Genomic DNA, 19,533 nt, shown 5'->3' with positions numbered 1-19,533 from the left:
TGGTGGAAAATACGTTGCTCTCATTTGTAAATATGGAGTGGTAAAACGTTGCTCTCACTTCCCTCTTCATGTTTGCCCGCGATGATCCCCTCACCTAGCCCTCAAAATGTGCACTCGTGCCCGCACGGGCAAAATGCCACTGAGGGCTAATGTGCCCATCCCTGAAGTAAGCCAATTTTTAAATTATTGATACCCTTTTCTGATGTGATCCGTAGTTCAGTGAAGTTGTTCTGCGTCGACTGGAACAAGTGCTAATCTGAAGAGAAAAGGTCTGTGCTATAAGGCGGGTGAGACGTAACTTCTCAGCCGCTGTTTTCCAAATGGTTAAAATTTGACGAGTTATTGTCGGTCGCATTCTCCAATAATGGTTACATTCGGGCTTAGAAACTCGTAATACAACACCTATTTCTGAATCCACCAAATAAAGAACATTAAGCAGCCATCATGAATATTCGGCTTTGCCGTTAATTTGTATAGGTGCCAGGCTTCATATGTGATGTTATAATTTTCCAAGCCAAAATCACCACTTACAAATGGTGAAAACCACTTCTGACCCGTTCCTGCGGGGGTTTTCTTTATATTTAATGAAGATGAACTCCTCGCAAAAAACACTAAGTTGAAAATTTTGAGTGAAAAAAATCTGTGGTTTTCGGAATATGTTGAAACAATGAAATAATAATCAAGCAACGTTCGTAGAGAAATCACTTAATATTAAATATTCTAAATTATTAATAAAATTATACTTTTAAAGTATGGTCCATTTCAGGGTTCTCTCAATGCTCTCTCAATAAATACATTGGTTGATGCGATGTCTGCTAAGTGGCGCCGTGTTGGTGAAACCAAATGTCGCCGAGATTACGAGTTTCAATTTCAGATATAAATTAGTCGGTTATCATGGTGCGATAACGGTTGCCATTGACGGATGCGTTCTCACCGGCAATATTTTTTGAAGAAATATGCACCGATGATTTCACCGGCCCATAAACCACATCAAACCATTGCTTTTTCTGGATGAAATGGCAGCTGTTGGACCTTTTTAGGTTGTTCTTCGTCTCAAATGTAGGAATTTTGCTGGTTTACATACCCATTGAGCCAGAAAGGGGCCTAATCGCTGAACAAAACTTGGCTCGAAAACGTCGGATCAGCTTGGGAAAGTCGAGAGGCTTCAGTTCTTGTACATAATATGTTTCGTACGCCTTCAATATAAGATATTGATGTTACTCTCCACGGTCTTTGTGTACACTCTCAGCTACGGCTGCTATATTTTTTTTTCACTGAGTGCCTATGTCCAGTCTATTCGGTCGAAAGATGGGTGACGGGTTTACAAATAATGCTTTCAGTAGACCAATTATGTTGATCATAAGTTGAGCGAATCGCGTGGAACATTCTTTTCAGAACTTGAATTTTCGTAATAAAGTTCAATGATTTGTAAACATTGTTCAGGTGTAAGTCTTTCTATGATGAACTGTCAAACAATACTGAACAAAAATAATACCTTGACACGCTCACGTGGATCTGTTAAAAAAGGGCTATTGAAATAAGTACGTCCGCTTGGATCACCCTATAGTTCTATAGATTGTTATCGATTCTTCATTTCACATAATGAGAAAATGATAAAAAAATATTTTTGTTATTGCGTAGTTTAGGTTTGATTTAAAAATATAATTTTTATTAGGTTAGGTGAATCTGGTATGCCAATAAGTCACGCATAAACCAGTTTTGGTCTTTTGTGATATCAGATGGTGTTCAGTTGCTAGGTCCATGAGAAGTAATCATCCTCTAAAATCCCAGCATCCGAGCGCTTGACGCGAATTTTAACAGTCCCTGCGGCCTCACTATTGATACATCCTCCAGTGTATCATACCGTGGGGACCCCAGATGCTAACAGCTTACTATTGCCAATGCAGAAAAGAGCAGAAGAGATGCTCCATTGTATCCCTGGTGCCTTGTTCTAGACAGTTTTCTCGATGTGTCAGTTTTTATTAACAATCGTAGAGCTTTTTTAATATTCTACTAGCTCGCTAAGTATAAAGTCTTATATTTTAGAAACACTTTGTGGGCATTAACCAATTGTGAATAAATTTATCACGCAAATTGTAAAATATTTTAGCAGTTTTCTTAAAAAAAAATTCTCCAAAATTGTATTTTTTTAGGCGATCTCACCAGGGACACACCTAAATACTGCTTTTGTTTCCAGGCTCAAAGGTTTCTTCGTGGCTATTTTGTACTTTTTATTTTATTCAAGTTCTGAGTATAATTCTTTCGAAATATCATTCAAATCGATTTTTCACAAATTTTGCTTTTTAAATAATTTTTCATGTATTGCAATATTTGGAGAAGTAAATAAGTCAAGTGCGGTACTAATGCCGATAGCTATTCCCAAGTTAATTTCGAAATGGATTCGGGTTTTTAAACAAACTTTCCATGTACTATGTATACATATGTATATATGTACTATAGATATAGATATATAGATAGGTCGAACCTAGGGCCTCAAATATTATAAATGTTCAATAATTTGGATGACAAAAAGATTTTTTTTACCCCTAAGCCCACCTTGTCAATTGAATACTTCAAGCACAAATCGCAACTCATACATTTTTGTTTCAAAAATTCACAATAAATGGCAATTAAAAAATATCTCTAAAATATTTGCTTGAATCAATGCTAAATTACCCGTGGTTATAAATCCTTTTAATGAATTTTGAAAGTTACACCACAAGAATGTATGAATTTACGACGTAGGCGATAGTATACACACATACATACATACATACATATTTACATACATAGTACATAGGAGTGTAAATGTATGGCTACAATGAGAACATTGCCGAAAAGAAATAGCCCGAGTATGAGGATGAGATTGTGTCAAAAGTTTCCGAAAACAATAATGAATTTATTAAGAACAACAAACATAAGTGAGTGTGTAACGGCACATCAATGACAAACACCCACAAGCAAACACATGCAAGAAGTGTTTTTATATGTACTATATGCAAAGAGAATAGAAATAAGTTACAAAGATATGAAGAGGTACAAGTACTTTGGGAGAACTCCTGCTTACAAACTTCCTTGCGAACTTTGTTGTTCTTTACTTTGTTCGGCTTTGTAATTTTATTTTTAATTTTTAGAATTTTCATTTTTTTCTCCTTACCTCTTGATTTTTCATTCACGTTGCTTAAGACTTTGTACCTGCTTGCTTGTTTGCCGAAGTACGTGTGTATGTGTGTGGCATAACTTTATGCGCCAGCTGCATAACCAAATAAATGAGGTAAGCTGGAAGTGGAGAGGAATGCGAGTGTGGGGAATACTCCGAAAAAATTTTCCCAATTCCGATGGCAAGAAGCTTAAGAGCAAAAATTTTGCTATGACTAAATTATATAAAGAGTGCCTGTTGGCGTGAACCAGACTTGCTGACTCGTTGCTGTTACCTTGCTGGTCTGGGCTGTTGCGGCTGCCTTTGCCGTCAGGCGAAATTGGCAAAAACAACTTCACAACAAATGCGTTGCGCCATAATAGCGTTGGTTCGGAGAATATAAAGTCGAAAAAAATGAAGCTAGTTAGTTTGTGGGTACTCCATACTTACACATCGGCGGTGTGTCTATGTGCATTAGGTTTGTTATTAAGCTTACTGTAAACATGTTGTTCGAGAGTTTATTTTTAATTTTTTTCTTTATATGTTAGTTATATGTAAGACTTAGTAATATTCGTCAAATGGAGGAGCCACTAATTTTTATATAAATAGTGACTCTTAAGTTGTAATAGTTGGGATGTGTGGCGCATATTTCATTCTTGACACGTTTGCCTGCTTATTGAGCAAGTCAGGGATTGAATCTACAGATACTCTGCTAAATTTATAAGATATTTGTCTTTTAGTTATCAACAAGTAGCCAGAGGAAAAAATATCTAATTATAGAATGGTGCCTTATCTGGTTATCTCATCTGCCTCACCTCTTTGTTCCCTGCAATATCACTATGTGCTGGGATCCAATATCAGGCTTACGATAAGTTAGGACATTAAACTACAGGGGTCTGGTAGACGGAAGGCGACTTTGGTATCTATTATAGTTTAGCAGAGAAGACACCACTACCTCTCGGTTATCTAGTTTAGAGCCATTCGTATACATGCTTAACCTTACCTCTCCTCTTTCCCACTCTTCTCTGGAAGGGAAACCAATATTCGGATCAGATTTAGATTAAACTCTGTAGGATTTTGAAAATCCACGGTAATGGTATGAAATTCGAATGAAAAGATTCCCTTAGTCTTAGAGCTGTATTCGCTGCCATTTGCTTACAGAACAAGCCTGTTGGCAGTAAGTGTAAAAATGTGTTAAGTGCCTGGCTTGCTGACGGGTCCCAAACCCAGCGTACCACCCTAACGAAGAATGTTTCGCCTTCTGACTTTAGCTCGCCTTCAAACGGATGATTTTTGGTCTAAGAGCGGAAGTCGTGAGCTGCTTGAGTCATATGTAAAAGAATCGTTTCTGACCACTCCCACAGTGAATGGCGCTCTGAGAACTTTCCTCAATTGCGTGAACTTCTACACATGGCTCCCTCCTCCTCTGAGAGCTCCACTGATACAAATACTGACTGTTCTTTGTACGCTTTCTATACGTCTTGGAGAAGTTTTTAATTGTCCATTAATTGAACTATAAAATGCTTACATTTTTTTCAGTGCTATTATTTGAGAGTGGAGTTTTTATAATGCAGAATTAAAGAGTCTATTGAAACAATTTTAAGCTAACACAATCGCTCAGGTTCCATCTTTATATTATATGATTGTATCAGCTTATATGATTTATACCAGTTGTGTGTTCGATTGGTTATTCTACATACCCAAGCTATAAAATGATCCATTTTCTCATTACCATGTGATGAGACTGCTATAATGTTCACTTTAAAATTCATTTTATATGATCATTCACCACAAGGGAGATTGGTAAATTTAGCAAACCTTCAACCAACGAGTCAAGCACACCAAACAACATTTTTAGTGCCATACTTCTAAACTTTTCGTTATATTAAGAACACCCCTAACAAACGCGCATACCATGCATAGCTGTATACGATATGTGTGCGAATGTATGTGTGATGTATGCATGCAAAAATTGAAAAGCAAGAAGGAAGGAGTATGGCATAACGCGAAATTTCACAGGCATAAAGTTAGAAATTTGTGCATGGCGAGCAGGGAGCTGCAAGCTGCCAGCCGGAAAATAGGAATTGGTAACTGATGAACTGCAGAACTGAAAAGCTGACTTAACTCACATTTCAGTGGGTAGGAAAATTTATGAATACGTGTGCGCGTAGGTACATATGTATGCATCTAAGAATATACATATATTTGAGCATACAGAAGCGAGTTGATTGCTAACGATGTAGATAGGTATGTTTGTGTGACATTGTGTGTGTGTATGTATGTTTGCTTGAATAAAAGTTGAAGCAGTGCAGGATGCGTAAATGAATTGTCAGTCTCATAGGCAATGGCGCAAACAACGAGTTGAAAGCTTAGCGCAAAGCTCGAAGTGGAAGCGGTGTGAGGCATATATGCGTATGTATATACTTAGATATGTAGGTGTAGGTATGGAAATACGTGCGTATTTTTGTGAAAAATTCCGATGAGTTAATAAACTTTTATTTGTTGTACGTGTCATAAACGTAGCAAATGTTATTTTCTCAACCAAAAATGTTACATACATACATGCATACATATATACATATGTATGTGTATTCCTATTGCGTGAAAATCGCACATGTAGCGAAAAAGCGTTTTATTAATTCCAAGTTTGGTGAAAAATCGGATTTGTTTACGCGTTGTTGCGATTTATGCTATGTTAACGGCGGCGCAGCGCCAAAATCGCTTCCAGCCGTGTAATGTTGATGCTGGCATGCTGCTAATTTGCCTGTTGCCATGAAAATATCTATATATATGTGTGTGTGTGTGTGTTTAACGTGGCAGATTTGCAGCTTTGCTGCGTTGTTTGGAATTTTTGTTAGCCCCATTGCTGTGGTTGTTGCTCCGCTGCATGCAGGCCAAAGCGGCTATGCACACAACACTATCGCTACAACAGTGGAAACAAAGTAGGCATGCAACAACAACAACAAAAATTACAATGAACACACAAAAATGGCAGTAACATACTGGAGCATACGCACACACACACACTCACACAGCGAAGCATACGGCAAAGAACATTCCTCAAATTGCTTGGCAGTCAGTGTGTTGCACAGTTGAGTGAGCAGTGGCACGACTAAATTACACACGCGCACACATACACATGCTTGCATAGAAGAAATGTGTAATTGACGCAATAAAGCCAGCTGACAGCCACTTTAAGTAGACGGCAAAAATTGAGGCACTGCAGAGCAGGTGAGAATCGAAGTTGCCGCCGTGATATATCAGGCAGTGTGTCACATAAATTACATGCCAACACAGTGACTGGTATTTATTTTGCCTTTTACTTTTATTAAACATACAAACAGACAGGCACTAATACATATATAAAATTAAAACATATGTACATAAATACATACTTGTATTTATATTTATATATACATATACGTTAGGGTGTGCGTTATTTTCCAATTCAATTTAAATCGTGCCTAATGCATTTTTTAAAGCATTTTTCTCAAGTACATTATAACTTTTGATTTTTTATATTTTACATTAAACATAAACTAATTCCCTAGTGAAAAATTAAGCGTTCTACAAAAAAGGTCTCCATAATTTTTCTACAAAACTACTCCTTTTTAAGTTATACGCCATTAAAGTTATACATCAAATGTACTGATCATGTAAACAGAACACTATGACGTATGAGCAACAAAATGTACAAATTACTTGTACATAAAGGGTGATCCATTTGGAAATTCCCTACTCTTTTAAAGAAAAAATACAGAAACTTCAAATTTAATGGGTAATATTTATTATCATTGGGAGGAACATTCCTTGGCATTTATTTTTTGAAGCTTAATTCTTTCAAATGTTGGCCACGGTTACATCTCAGATGGTCCATTCGTTGTGTCCAATTTTCCTTGACTCGTCCGCGTATTTCAACTGGTAACTGGCGAATGACATGCTTGATGTTTTGCTCCAAGGCCTGAATCGAAGCAGGGTTGTCCGCATAGACTTTAGCCTTTACATATCCCCACAGGAAAAAGTCTCACGGTGAGATATCACACGAACTTGGTAGCCAATCGACCGGCGCAAAACGTCAAATTATCTGCTCACCGAAGTATTCTCTGAATAAATGCATCGATTAATGCGATATGTGGGAAATAGAACCGTTTTGTGACGGCTACTTGGGTGCGATAACGGTTGCCATTGGCGGTTACATTCCCACCGGCATCATTTTCACAAACCACATCAAACCCTTGTTCTTTCTGAACGAAATGACAGCGTTTAAATCTTTTCAGGCTTCTCTTCCCCAAATGCGGCAATTTTGCGTATTTGCATACCAATTGAGCCGGAAATGGGACTCATCGCTAAACAAATTTGGCTTGAAAAGTTTTCAGATCTTCGTGGAACTTTTCACGAGCCCATAGAGCAAAGCGATATCACTTGGGATGGTGGAGCCGCTTCAGATCTTGCACAACTTATATTTTGTTCGCTTTCAATTTAAGATCTCGATGTAAAGTGCGCCAAGTTGTTTCATACGCCAGTCCGAATTGCTGCGAACGGCGTCGAATCGACTCTTCACGGTCTTCGTGTACCGTTGTCAGTCGAATATTATCCAATAATTAATGCTGGGTCTCAAGATGGGCAATGTGTTTATGAAAAAAGTCATCAAGATCTGTTTTGAAGAGCAGAAAATCTCAAAAACTGAAGGACTAGTTCGCATATATTTAGGCAGGCGTACATGACGAAATCGACTCTGTTTATCATGCTGATCATTTATATATATATAATTAAATACATTTTTTTAGGTTTCCGATATTACATTATGGGTGCTATAAAATTCGTGGCAAACTTAAATTAAACCTGTTTCAGGTATAAAACGCAACTTGGAAAATAACGGATACCCTAATACACATACATATTTATTTGCACGCACTTGCTTTCATTCATGAAGACATGCCTATCTTTCTCAGTTCATACATATGACAATTTTAATACAATATGTATATGTGTATGTACGTTTATAATCCCCACTATGTACATATATACATGTATGCGGGTACACCACTCCACACTGCTTAAATATGCGCAGAAAGTTCACTTGCGTGAAAGTGTTTATGTAGCAAACAGTTATTTGCGTGATTTTTGTTGTTTCTTCAACTCCCCCGCCTACACTCTCACTATCACTATCACTCACTCTCTCTCTCACACACTCACTTGGGTAAAGTAAAGATGCAAAATACGGCACAGAAAGTAAAAACAGCACAAACAGCAAAGGGAAATGGAGGAAAAATACAAAAATGAAATAAAATACCCCTGAGCAGTGAAATTGAAAAGAACAAACGATGCGAAAGGACATTAAAAATGTATGATGCTCCAGACGCGCTTGACCTATACAAATAGCATTACAATTGACGTACCAAAACGGAAGGCATACAAACAAAGATATGCGTGTGTTTATGTGTTTGTAAGCAACCTCGAAGAGACGAACTTGTGTGTCATTAAATACACAAATAATCATACCAACGTAGGTATGTACAATTACAAATATATACATACATAAAAATGCATATGTATAACTGTATATGTGTACATGTATGAGTTGGCTTGCTTTGTGTACAGAAACTCAAGACGTGAAACAATGACTGTGAAAATGTTTTGACACAAAAATTGTCCTTCAACGATATGTGACAACAGGGTGATTCATGTGAAACAGGCTTAGAAATTTGGAGGCGCAAATCAATGAGAAATTATGTTAACGTTAATGTAAAACTCTTGTACCTCAAACTAAAGCGGTAAAATTAAATTTCTGAAAAACATTTTTTTTTGTCCATACTGTGAATTCCTCCCAACTAGTCGGCACCCATTTTCAGAAAGATACTCGAGACAAATCTTTCTTAACAGTATTTTATAAGTTGAAGAAAAAATGTTCAACAGGTGGCAACACTTTTATGGAAATATGTTCATTTATTAAAAATTTATAAACATTGATAATTAAATATCTTTTTTAAATAATTACTTGATAATTTTTATTAATTGATAATTACTAAAAACGTGGCAACCTTCATAAAATTATTTTAACCTATTTGAAAAGCATATTCAATTGATTGATTCTTTATATGATAATTTTCTGACTAAAAATTTCAAACATGTGGCAACTCTATAGCTATTTTTTAATTGAAATTACTCAATCTTACTATTACTAAAGTATCGATTTAAAAAAGAATCCAAAAAGACTTTGCTTACCTGATAATTTTTATTGAATTGAAATTACTAAAAGAGTGACAACCTTCATAAAATTATTTTTAACTATTTGTAAAGCCTATGCAATTTATTGGTTCTTTTTATGATAAGAAATTTCAGACATGTGGCAACTTTATAAATATTTTTTATTTGAAACTTCCCGGTCTTGTTATTAAAGGTATTCTTTTTTAAATAATTTACTTACTTGTTAATTTTTATTGAATTAGAATTATTAAAAGGGTGGCAACCTTCATAAAATTATTTTTAACTCTTTGCAAAGCATATTCAGTTTATTGCTCTTTATGTGATACATTTTTTTGACTGAAAAATTTCAAACATGTGGCAACTCTATAACTATTTTTTATTTAAAATTACCCACTCTTCCTACTACTAAAGTATATAAATAAAAGAGAAAAAAAATAATTAAATACGATCGATTTAATTCGTTTATGTTATAGCTAAGTTCGAATAATCACTTTCAAGATTATAGTTTTCCTTCGAAATTGTATTTTTTCACAATTTTGATATGAAAATGACCTGTAAATAAATTTACAGACAGACTAGGAAACTAAGGAAACTGCCTGCATAGGCCTTCGTCCTAGAAATATTTATAATTTGCAGTATCGAAGGAAAATCTTATTCCCACGTCTCTCTCTCTTTATCTATCTTTACTCACATGTCTCTTTCTTACTCAACATGTTTTAAAGCGCTTAAGATTAATTTTGGTTTATAATTCTTAATTTGTTTCCATACCTACATAGATATAACGGGTGATTTTTTTGAGGTTAGGATTTTCATGCATTAGTATTTGACAGATCACGTGGGATTTCAGACATGGTGTCAAAGAGAAAGATGCTCAGTATGCTTTGACATTTCATCATGAATAGACTTACTAACGAGCAACGCTTGCAAATCATTGAATTTTATTACCAAAATCAGTGTTCGGTTTTTTTTTTTTTTTCGGACAAATTTTGTTCAGCGATGAGGCTCATTTCTGGTTGAATGGCTACGTAAATAAGCAAAATTGCCGCATTTGGGGTGAAGAGCAACCAGAAGCCGTTCAAGAACTGCCCATGCATCCCGAAAAATGCACTGTTTGGTGTGGTTTGTACGCTGGTGGAATCATTGGACCGTATTTTTTCAAAGATGCTGTTGGACGCAACGTTACGGTGAATGGCGATCGCTATCGTTCGATGCTAACAAACTTTTTGTTGCCAAAAATGGAAGAACTGAACTTGGTTGACATGTGGTTTCAACAAGATGGCGCTACATGCCACACAGCTCGCGATTCTATGGCCATTTTGAGGGAAAACTTCGGACAACAATTCATCTCAAGAAATGGACCCGTAAGTTGGCCACCAAGATCATGCGATTTAACGCCTTTAGACTATTTTTTGTGGGGCTACGTCAAGTCTAAAGTCTACAGAAATAAGCCAGCAACTATTCCAGCTTTGGAAGACAACATTTCCGAAGAAATTCGGGCTATTCCGGCCGAAATGCTCGAAAAAGTTGCCCAAAATTGGACTTTCCGAATGGACCACCTAAGACGCAGCCGCGGTCAACATTTACATGAAATTATCTTCAAAAAGTAAATGTCATGAACCAATCTAACGTTTCAAATAAAGAACCGATGAGATTTTGCAAATTTTATGCGTTTTTTTTTTAAAAGTTATCAAGCTCTTAAAAAATCACCCTTTAAATGCACTCTAACTTCCTTATTAAATTTTAAGAGACGTATAAATGTAGTCTACAATCATATCAATGTATTTACATATTTATATGTAAGTATGTACGTGCATACATTTGCTTTTACCTACATATAAGGAATATTTATAGACCCAGCTGAAGTTTGCTGCTTAAAATATGAAATGGCTTAACTAAACATGGAAAAATTTATTTAGCATAAGACGACTTGAAAGCGTAAGCACACGCCAGCAAATGTATGCACGTGTATGTGTGTGTATCCATAAACATAAGCGCATAAATTTAAATGCGAACTACAGTGCGTATACGTACTATTTTGCGGCAAACTAGTATTGTGCGCCTAGGCGTATACGCGACATCACACGAAATGCTTAGCATTACTACGGGTGTATGTACGTGTATATTTGCACAAATATTTATTCGCACTTAGCGCCACGTTGGCGTATAAATAAGAATGTACATGCTTATATATGTACCGTTAAAAGCAGCTAGTGCGCACTTTTATGAAAACGTAAATGTTTGTTTGTATTATACGTATACATTACACACAATATTCACATACATATATATATACATACATTTACACGCATGGGAACATATGTTTGGGTTTTTTATGTGTTCTTCTGTACACTTGAAACATGTGGACATTAATGTGGCAGGCACACTTCATTTAACAAACAACAACGCAACGCAATGCCAAGCTGAATGTCGCCTTGGCAGGAAATGGCAGACGCAGAGGAGGTGACATGATGACTGCTCAACTGAACAAAAGTGCACAACTAAGCGGCAGGACACAATCAACCGCCTGGCAATGGCACATAAACACCAGCCGACCCAACAAAAACAGAATAGAAGCGGCAAAAAGAAATCGGAAAACCCCAAACGAAAGCGAACTAAAACAAAAGCAAACAATACGAAAATAAAAACAATAAAAAATGGAGAAAAAATATTACAAGCAAATAAAACTATTACAACGTGGTGATGCATATGCCAGCGCAGAGCTTTTATACGTAGAAGAAAATAAAAAAATTAAAGCAAAAAAATTGGAAAATGTAACGCCCTTGCGATTTTTAATATTCTCTGTCAAGGATAAACGCCGAGGAATCTCGTTGCACATTTAAAAGCAAAACAAAGTACGCGCAGCTAAAAATGTGTACAAATCTGACAACTGAAAAACTTGCAGCAGCATTTTTTCCGTTACAAAACAACAAAAGCAACTTGCAACAACTAAAACTATAAAAGTATTTTGCTTTTTATTTTTGTTATTTATAAAACGCCAGCATAAAATATGCAGTCAACTTTTACTGCATTTTCTATAAAATGTGTCGCAGTTAACGGATAAAGCAAGAGAGAGCGTGTGTGTGTATGTGTGTGTAGGCGCCTGGGAACAAAACTCTTGTTAATGTCACCATCCAACGCTGGTCATCAGCCGCCAGTAGCACACAAACTGGCTTATACGCGTCAATAATAAACCTTTTATTCGCACTTGAGAAGCTTTTAAGCTTAGTGGCATTGCCAGTGTAAATGCATAAAAGTGAAGGAATCTGTGCGCCAAGCAACTGACAGCTGGCGTAAGTGCAGCGCATTAAATGCAATGTACCTTTTTACAAGTATTTGCTTGTTTTTTATTATATTTTTATTTGGCTATTTTATTTTTTAATAAATAAAATGAAAAGCTTCGAAAAATATGTCAAAGAGTGACTTTAGTTACTGACATGCGAGCTTTTAAAACTTTTTAAAAGAGCCAAAGCGGTTGTGTTTATATTAGTCAGTTTAAAATGTTTCAGTTGAAGTTCAAAATTAATATATTATATTTGCGCATAATGACTTTGGTTGCAAAATTTACAGAAATACATTGTTAAGATTAAAAAAAAACTGTAAACATCATGATTTTTCTTTAATTTCTTTATTTACAAAACTTTAGTTTGTATTCGCTTTGTTATCCAAATTAACACTAAATTTTATGCCTAAGAATTACACAAGTTCTTTACGAGTATAACGAGCCTTCTTTTAATTTTTAGATAAACTTTGACGTCTGTTAACATGAAAAATCTAACCAAAAGAAATATGGAGATTATCTAAAAGTTAGTAAGTAAATAAATCCAATTTTTTTAAGAATCAACTGAATATATTTTAAGAAATTTTAAAAATGTGAAGCATGATATAGGTACCTAAGAATCAGAAAATTTTGCAAATAGCAATGGAAAGATGCAGATTTTTGCAAATAATTGTTATTATAATAAGAAAGAGCTGAGTTCCTGTGTATTCGAATATTTTAAATTCTGGGAACTTGGTAACATTGGAAATGCCGCGAAGGGATTCAACTTCATTGTGTGACGAAATCGTGAATGGATTGCAATCTAAGCGAAAATTATACTAAATTATCCCTAATCAATTTTATATATTTAAGAAAATACCAAGCTACTTAGCTTGCCCCGACTGAACCAATTTTTGACTTTTAGACTTACTATTATCAGAAAAGTATTCTCCCCAAAATTTAATTACATATCTTACATATCTACCGATATTTTCGGTAAGAAGTCAACTATAGGCACTGGGGTCCACATATTCAGTACCCATTGGCTTGAACAATTTCATTTCGATTTCGGAAAGTTTAAGTCATAAGATGGCACACTACAAAGGCATTATTCATGCAAAGCTTTTTATAAATAGGTGCTTAATTTTAATATTGGAATGGACGTGATTGCGGTTCGATTTGGTCAATTTCTGCGCCTACTGATTTTGATTGATGTCGGTTGAGTAGGTCCCAAGATATGAGTTTTCACTTAAATGAGCGGGCGGTGCCACGCCCATTGCCCAAATTTGACACCTTCTCCTATAAAACCTTCTCGTAATACCTTGAGTGTAAAATTGAATACTCTTACGCACTTATGGATTTATCGATCTTTTTTTAAATTTGGATAAATTCGCTTGATTGGTTTGGAACATATATACATCAAACTTATTAGGGATAGGACCATGCCACTTTTTGAAGATTTTCAAACCACACCCTCTTTAGTGTGAATTCTTGTAATTTTTATCTTTATTTAGTACTAACAAGGTATGTTCCAAAGTAAATAGGATTTAAAAAAAGGAACAAATGGTTTTTCGGCAAAATTAATTTATTTTATTCAAAATAGCCTCCTTCTGCTTCAATACAGCTTTTTGCACGGTCCAAAAGCATGTCGAACGAGTGTTTTAGCTCATTGGCCGGTATGGCCGCCAGTATGCCGGTGCAAGCCTTTTGAATGGCCTCTACGTCTGCATAACGCTTTTCTTTCATGGGCAAATGCATTTTCCGAAAAGAAAGAAGTCGCGCGGTGCCATATCAGGTGAATACGGGGAGTGGTGAATGGTTAAAATGTGATTTTTGGTCAAATAATCGTCCTTCGAATGTTGGATTCTGAGCAATTTTTGGTCGTCAGTCAATTTGTGCGTAACAAACCGTGCACACAACTTTCGTAAGCCCAAATGTTCGGTCAAAATGCAATAAATCGATGTTTTGGAGGTGCTTAATACCATTTCCATTAATTTCAATTATGATTTCGGCTGATATTTGATGAATTCACGCACAGTTTCGTGGAATTTCCGGTGATCACGGATTTTGATTGGCCCACATGTTGATCGTCATTTATGTCCTCACGACCACTTTGAAAACGTTGACACTACTCTGCTACGGGATAGGCAATCACCGCCGTAAACTTGTTTCGTCAATTGAAACGTTTCGTTAAAATTTTCACCAATTTTAAAACAAAATTTAATGTTGGCTCTTTGTTCGAAGCTCATTTTCGCATCGATAACACAAACATACTGACACTTAAAACGCAATAACTTCACTTCCAATCAATGAAATGTCATGAAATTCTCACTGGACAATCGATAAAGATAGCAGATTCTAACGCACCAGTCGACATATAGATGGCGCCAACAGGGGGCGCTAGATTCAAAAAGTCCTGTTTACTTTGGAACGCACCTTGTATAGGGTGATTTTTTAAGAGCTTAATAACTTTTTTTAAAAAAAACGCATAAAATTTGCAAAATCTCATCGGTTCTTTATTTGAAACGTTAGATTAGTTCATGACATTTACTTTTTGAAGATAATTTCATTTAAATGTTGACCGCGGCTGCGTCTTAGGTGGTCCATTCGGAAAGTCCAATTTTGGGCAACTTTTTCGAGCATTTCGGCCGGAATAGCCCGAATTTCTTCGGAAATGTTGTCTTCCAAAGCTGGAATAGTTGCTGGCTTATTTCTGTAGACTTTAGACTTGACGTAGCCCCACAAAAAATAGTCTAAAGGCGTTAAATCGCATGATCTTGGTGGCCAACTTACGGGTCCATTTCTTGAGATGAATTGTTGTCCGAAGTTTTCCCTCAAAATGGCCATAGAATCGCGAGCTGTGTGGCATGTAGCGCCATCTTGTTGAAACCACATGTCAACCAAGTTCAGTTCTTCCATTTTTGGCAACAAAAAGTTTGTTAGCATCGAACGATAGCGATCGCCATTCACCGTAACGTTGCGTCCAACAGCATCTTTGAAAAAATACGGTCCAATGATTCCACCAGCGTACAAACCACCAAACCAACCAAACAGTGCATTTTTTGGGATGCATGGGCAGTTCTTGAACGGCTTCTGGTTGCTCTTCACCCCAAATGCGGCAATTTTGCTTATTTACGTAGCCATTCAACCAGAAATGAGCCTCATCGCTGAACAAAATTTGTCGATAAACATATTTCGAACCGAACACTGATTTTGGTAATAAAATTCAATGATTTGCAAGCGTTGCTCGTTAGTAAGTCTATTCATGATGAAATGTCAAAGCATACTGAGCATCTTTCTCTTTGACACCATGTCTGAAATCCCACGTGATCTGTCAAATACTAATGCATGAAAATCCTAACCTCAAAAAAATCACCCGTTAGTTATGGCACTTTATACGTCGTCGATTAATAGCGTTTATTAAGATATCTTAATTTTTACTCAAGTCACAGCTTGCGGGGATGAACAGACAGTTCCCAGATTTCAACACGTCTCATCATCCTGATCATTTACATATATACAATATACAGAATCCTGTATCTAACTCGATTAATTTCAGGTGATACATTCTAAAGTTAGGTGAACAAAATTATTATACTCTGTAGTAAATATTGCAAGACTATAACAATGAATATTAACTAAGCAAATATGAAGCATATCTTGAAGTTTTTAATAGTGAGTTAGATTGTAGAGACATGCGAACACCAAGGCAGGAAAAAATCTTAACTCTACCAGCATTGGGTGCGCATATTTTGCTTGGATGTCAGAAGTACACAGTTGAAATTCATTTCAATAAAATATTTAAGTAAAAGCAGAACGCTTTTATCTTTTGAATTTCATTTAGAAAATCATTTGAATAATTCACTCCTATGTTAGATGTCTTTTTGTGCTTAACGATTTTCAATCAAAAAAAAATTTATCTACCAGGTCTGCGCTGTTAATATGTGTCCGGATGAAATTTTCTTTCCGGTAATATATCGCTAAATGAATTTCTAACATGAAAATATTGTTAATTAATTCCCAGCAGCCGCTAGGTAATGTCTGACTTATAATAATTCCCACAAATTTGCTGAAAAGATGAAAGCGCATAAAACATGTGCGACTTTTAAATCAGTTAAACATAAAACAGGAGCGCATAATTATAAATTTTATTATTTTAAGCGCATTTATTATTATTATTATTATGTTAGAGTAATCTACTTTATCAAAACTACAATGTGATTATTTCAAACGAATATGCAAAGGTAACTGCAAAGTTTGCTGTGAAATGTCATTGAGAGTCTTAATTGAGTTCATATTATTATTGTTGTTGTTTATACTGCTATTCACAACATTATTATGGTAAAGATTATTTTTATTATTGTGTTTTATGACTGCTATTGCTTTTGCTGTTATTGTTATATTATTCTTATTATTACTGTTATTGTTGTTGTTAGTATTGTTATTGCCAAAATTTAGCATTAATATTCCAAAATCGCTTGGAAATTCCATACAAAATCAGTTAGCTAAGGGGCTTTCAATCAACCTTTCAATATTCTAAGTTTTTGGAAACCTATAAACTCCCGTTAGAAAGCAAATCGTCGTGTAGTAACCAAAGCAGGAGCGTGCAAGCCGATGTAAATTGAATTAAACGCGAAAGCAGTCAAACGTGAAATTAATACCTCTTAAATATGTAGAAAAATTTTTGTACGCCAAGGGAAGGTTGTGGAAAACCCCTACACACACACACATGCAAATGTGGCACTATAATCAAGTGAATTTAATTATGTATTATAATATGCCAATTACTCAAGCGAAGCAAAGTTTGGCCTTTAATGTTTGTTGACTGACGCTTAACAACAACAACAACACAAGCTACTAGAATAACTGTCAGGTCGTTTTGTGCGCTGATAGTTTGTGGCTATCCCGTTGCGTGGCAGCCATTGCAGCTGGCTAAGTGGGGGGTTAGGAGCGTTTAAGAGGGTTAAATAGAAATGGTGACTCACGGTAAATTATTAGCGGGTATTCCCCAGCAACGCCCAGGCTGAAACTTTTGATGTTTGTTTAGTAAATCGCGCGTTTGCCTTGAGGATTGCACGCGCGCACAGCGGGACACACACACAAGTACCCTGCTCTTTGAACTTAAGTTGGCTATTAGAGGGAATTTTCGCTACAACAACAACAACAGAAGTACAAAAGCACTTGAATATAATGCAAGGCGCTTCCATGTATATATATATATGTATGTATATATATGTGTGTGCGAGTTTCTGTGTGTTGGTGGTGGAATGCGGAATTTTTTGTGTTAAAAACGCTTGCCTCTGCAAACAGTAAGCTCTCAATTAATCAGATTACAGTATTAATAGAATAATTTCACCCTTTTGCAATAAATACCATTTGTTTAGGTGCACATGTGTCGGTGTAGGTGTGTGCGTGTTTGTTTGTTAACTTGCTGCTTGTTTGTTCATTAGTGATTTATATGCTTGCTAAATGCGCCTGCTTACGCTTATGCTTATGTGTGTGTGTGTGTGTATGTTGGTGGGCTTGTTTGTACTTCTATCTAGAGCATGTTATGACACACCTACTAAAAGGAGCATGTTTTGTTGCCGCACACACGCACACATACACACATGCATACATGATATATACATATACTTTCGTATATATATAAGTACATAAGTATGTATGGGTGTGCGCTTATTTGGCAGCACTGCGTTGTGCGGAAACCGAAGGGTTGTGCCACCAACCAAATGGTCCAGTTAGTTTACAGCGAGCGAGTGCGGAGCAGAAAAACACAGCCACTTAACACACAGAGAGCCCTAATGACAATGGTCAACAAAAGGGAGTTGGCGAGCGTAGACAAACAGTTGTCGGTTTGTAGCACGAATGCACACAATTCGGTGTGTGTAGGCAGGGCGGCATGCAATAAATACTAGCTCAAGCACACATATACAGGCATACGCACTCGCTGGAGTGTCGTGCTTGGCTACTCCTCCCTGCTCAGCGCATGCAATGAGCTTTCAACTTGACTTCAGGGCGTTTAACAAATGGGACAACAACGTCGAATGGACACATGGCGCGTGCAACAACAAAAGCACACAAAAAAATTAGAATGTAAAATAAAAAAATAAAAGAAGGAGCGTTAAAAAAATGTAACGAACGAATAGTTAGGTCATGCGGCAGAACACGTGAGAAATGAAATGAACGCAAAAACAAAAGCAACAAAAAACCAAACACGAAAAAATACACAAGAAAAAAAAATTAACTTCGGTTGCAACGAAGCTATAATACCCTACACGAATACAAAATGTTCGATAAAACTTGATTTTTATCGGTAAGTTTGTATGACAGCTGCAGAATATAGGGGTCCGATCTGAACAATTTATTCAGAGATTGTGTTTTTACTTTGGGTAGTAATCTATATGCAAAATTTCGTGGCAATATCTTTTCATAGAAAAAAATTTTCTATATAAGAATTTAATTTTGACTGATCAGTTTGTATGAGAGCTATATGATATAGTATTCCAATCTAAATTATTTCTTCGGAGAGTGTACCCAGGTCTTCGTTCCAAATTTCGTGCATATATCTTGTCAAATAAAAAAGTTCTTCATACAAAACTTAATTTGGAGTGATCAGTTTGTATGCTAGCTATATGCTATAGTAGTGTGATCAGAATAATTTCTTCGAAGATTGTATTCTTGGCTTGGAGAATAATCCATGACCAATTTCCTTGAGATATCTCATCAAATAAAAACGATTTCCATACAAGCACTTTATTCTGAAATTTCAGTTTGTATGGCGACTATATGCTATAGTGATCAGATCTGAACAATTTCTTCACAAATTTTAGCCAAGTTTTGGAATATAATCCGTGACAAATTTCGTGAAGATATCTTGTCAAATAAAAAAGTTTTCCATACAAGCACCTGATTCCGATCTCTCAGTTTGTAT

The 19,533-nt window shown here is 36.0% G+C and overlaps 2 protein-coding genes across 3 annotated transcripts in view; both read right to left on the bottom strand.

Annotated features, from left to right (window-relative positions):
* The window catches only part of LOC105229909 (uncharacterized), a 133,768-nt gene that overhangs the window by 12,817 nt on the left and 101,418 nt on the right, over positions 1-19,533 (bottom strand). The window lies entirely within an intron of this gene.
* The window catches only part of LOC105229900 (dnaJ homolog subfamily A member 4), a 131,550-nt gene that overhangs the window by 46,895 nt on the left and 65,122 nt on the right, over positions 1-19,533 (bottom strand). The gene's annotated exons all lie outside the window — the stretch shown is intronic.

The sequence above is a fragment of the Bactrocera dorsalis genome, chromosome 2 (assembly GCF_023373825.1).
Source record: "Bactrocera dorsalis isolate Fly_Bdor chromosome 2, ASM2337382v1, whole genome shotgun sequence".
Lineage (NCBI taxonomy): Eukaryota > Metazoa > Arthropoda > Insecta > Diptera > Tephritidae > Bactrocera > Bactrocera dorsalis.
Note: the sequence above shows the minus strand (reverse complement) of the source record. Positions and strands in the feature narration are given on the sequence as shown.